This window comes from Amblyomma mixtum, chromosome 1 (assembly GCF_055824585.1).
Source record: "Amblyomma mixtum isolate Tamu chromosome 1, ASM5582458v1, whole genome shotgun sequence".
Taxonomy (NCBI): Eukaryota; Metazoa; Arthropoda; class Arachnida; order Ixodida; family Ixodidae; genus Amblyomma; species Amblyomma mixtum.
Genome location: NC_143012.1, coordinates 229,549,268 through 229,552,643, shown reverse-complemented (window position 1 = coordinate 229,552,643; position 3,376 = coordinate 229,549,268).

Here is a 3,376-nt window from a genome sequence, read left to right as displayed (position 1 = left end):
CTACGGTGCTCGGCTGCTGACCCGAAATACGCGGGTTCGATCCCGGCCGCGGCGGCTAGAATTTCTTTGGAGGAGAAATTCTAGAGGCCCGTGTACTGTGCGATGTCAGTGCACGTTAAAGAACCCCAGGTGGTCGAAATTTCCGGAGCCCTCCACTACGGCGTCTCTCATAGCCTTAGTCGCTTTGGGACGTTAAACCCCATAAACCAAACCAAACCAAACCAAAGGTAACGGACTGTATTCCAAGCGAAGGCAAGTGTAGCAGGCGCTGGCAGAAAGTTAGTTGGGTAGATGAGATTAAGTTCACGGGTATGGGGTGGCCGCAGCTGGCACAGGACACAGATGATTGGAGAGTTATGGGAGAGGCCTTAGCCCCGCAGGGAGTGTAGCAAGTACTGCGATGACGATGATAAATACTGAGCTAATGAATTATGCTGGCAGCACTGAGAAAAACAAGAAGCGGCTCTTAATTACTAAGGTAATTTTTTGCCTCATAGACCTGCTCTTCAAGCAACCTCTCAACATTTCAAGTACTCTCACTGATTCGTTATAGCCAGTGTCGATCAGCAGAAGAGTTACACCTAGTGCCGAGCAGCAGAAGTAGCAAAGGAAAGAAATTTTTGCAATGCGGTATCAGAAGTATATAGTTGAAGAACTGTTTCTTCAGGAGAATGTCGTTCGCACACTTTCAGCCTAAACTAGTTTCAATTTTCTGAGTACGACGAGAGCAGAAATGAGTTGATGAGTTTTAACAATTCACGGTAAAACAGTGTCAGTGCAGCGCGAATTCTACAATTTTGTGATATAGCCTGACGCTCCATAGTTGGAAGTTCTGTGTTAAGCTGTGTCCTTAATGCGAGTAGCATGGAGAAAAAATGCTCCTATTGCTGGCCTGTTTTTCTTTTTTCGTGCACACGTTGAGGCTGTGATCTAAAGAAAAGCACTGTTCTGGCTGGGAGTGGTGCAGATCTAAAACAGTTCTAGTTGCTTGCATTGTCAGATACATACATTTGCATTGATGTTCTTTGACCAAATTGCAGAGTAAGAATGCGTATTAGCGCAGCCGCAGTACTCTGCTGTTGCGAACTGAAACTATTTTAATTGCACATTAACAGAAGTTTAAAAACTTGAGATTAAGCTTATGCAAGCACTTTAGAGCATCCTGAAAGTAGAGAACCATGAAAGCGTGGTCGAATTATTTGCAAACAAGGGCACCATACAATAGCTAGATCACTAAAGCAGAGAAAATAAAAAGATATATATATCTGCTTGAAATAAAGCTTGCTGCCAATTTATCGCCCAGAACTTTTCCTTCGGCTGGCGGAATGTGTGCATTTAATGTCACCACATACACGTGTCCTCCTGGGTGCTTGTATAACATTATATTTCAGCTGTGCATACGACACAATAGGCCACCCAGACACGTTATTGCGGACATTCGTGTATTGTGCTCAGCTATATAATCAATACTTAATTTAAGCTGTCTTCCTTGACAGCGACGAACTAGTGGAGGAGCACTCGTTATTCTTATCGTATTATAGTAGCCTTCAAACTCTTGTTTTTTGAACGTCCATTATGAGGTTCAGGAACATCGCAGTTGCGTCGCTGAGGGAGCGTATAGCACAGCAATAAAAAAAGTGTTGATCCAGTGTAAAATAAGATGCTTGCAAAAAAACACGCACACGGCCACGCAGAAGAGGTTTTTGAAATGAGCCAAAGAAGAAAAAAAATCAGTGGCAAATAGGACGAGAAAACGCGCAGCAGGAGGCAGCGTGGCATATAGATTCTATAGGAGGCCGACATCGGCAACATATCGTCAATTGTTTCGTTCGTAAAGCAAACTCGAGAGCCAAAATACTTTAGAGCGATGAAGGCAAAACAAGGCAACAAGCCTGACCACGGTGTCGGCCATCAGGGCGGGAGAACGCAAGATGAGGAGAGGCGCGAAGAGGCGAGGCCGTTCGCAGGCGACGAACCATCAAGAGGGCGTCTCTGTTGTGCCGTAATGGCTTGTGTTAATTGCCTAGCAGGCAATAGCGGCGTCTTTAATTGCAGTGACACCGGCCGCGTTCTTTTCATCCGCTCTAGAGCGGCTTAAAATAAGATGGGGTGCACCAGCTTGATGCATGGGCGGTCATTTGGGTCCTGTCAGCAGTGAACACGCCGTTTCACCCACCACCTGCCTGTGGCATTCTGGAGCGCTGACTGGAATTCGAAGCTGGTGTTTTTCTTTTTTTCTGGTGTTCTTTTCTCGACTTTCTGTGCGGTATGCTCCTTTTTATCATTTTTTTCTTTTGATTGCTTGTCTGAAACTCACCTTTATGCTTTCCTTCGGCATTTTCTGACACAGGCTGTTCGAATAGTGGAGAACGGCTGGTGATAAGTGACTGCACTACAGACTGCGTCATCTAAAGATTTTTTTTTTCATAGGTAAAGCGAAACCGTAATAAGGGAGTAATTACTCATTGACATCCACCCGAGCGCAGCCATGCGGCTAGAGGAAAGCTCTACAGCTTTCTCAGAAACAGCTTTTTCTGTGCCCGTATGACTGTGCTCTGGTGGATGTCAATGAATAGTTACTCCCTTGTTACAAATCTACTTCACCTCGGGGGTTCCCCTAAACATTTGTAGAAAGCCGAAGTGTACTATAACGAAGCGATTTATAGCGATGTATTGGATACCATGCAGGACTGGCAAACCTCCTTGAAAGTTCCAGTAGGATAGCAGGTGCTATACAGGTATGTCTTGCTTTTACGAAGCAAAATTTCGCACGAATGATATAGCGAACCGAAATAAACTTCATTGGCCATTTTGTGTTCTATATATTATTTTTTTTTCCGTGCGCTGCTGCTCGGTCGCCATTTTGTTTCGAAAACTTAAGATACTGCACGGACGCCTTGCGCGCGTTTACAGAGCAGCTGCGCAGGGCGTCCGTCGCTGGCGCTACGTCAAAGGTCAAAAGTTGTGGCTTCTCACATACCCTGGGTTTTCCAGTTTTGGCAGTGAAGTTGTGCTCTCCCACTAAAAGTACGCTGAAACGCAAGAGCGTTGCTTTGCATACTGGCATTTCCCAAAACGAAGGCACAAATGAAGAAGAGAAAATATACTGCATGTAATCAACTTCGCATACTTGCACGCTCATGCGTCGAATGAGGACGCTACCGAGGACGGTGGAATCTTTTAAGTACGCTCTTTGCTTCCTTCGTCCCTAATGTGAGCGCTGAGAAGTTTGTCCGCCGAAAGTAAACGGTCATTTCTAACTGCCACCTTGAACCGACGTCCTTTCACGGAACAGAACATCCTTCGGAATCGGCGCTCACACCGACACGGGCGCACGAACAAACCCACTGATATATACGAGCGTCATCCTAGTGAC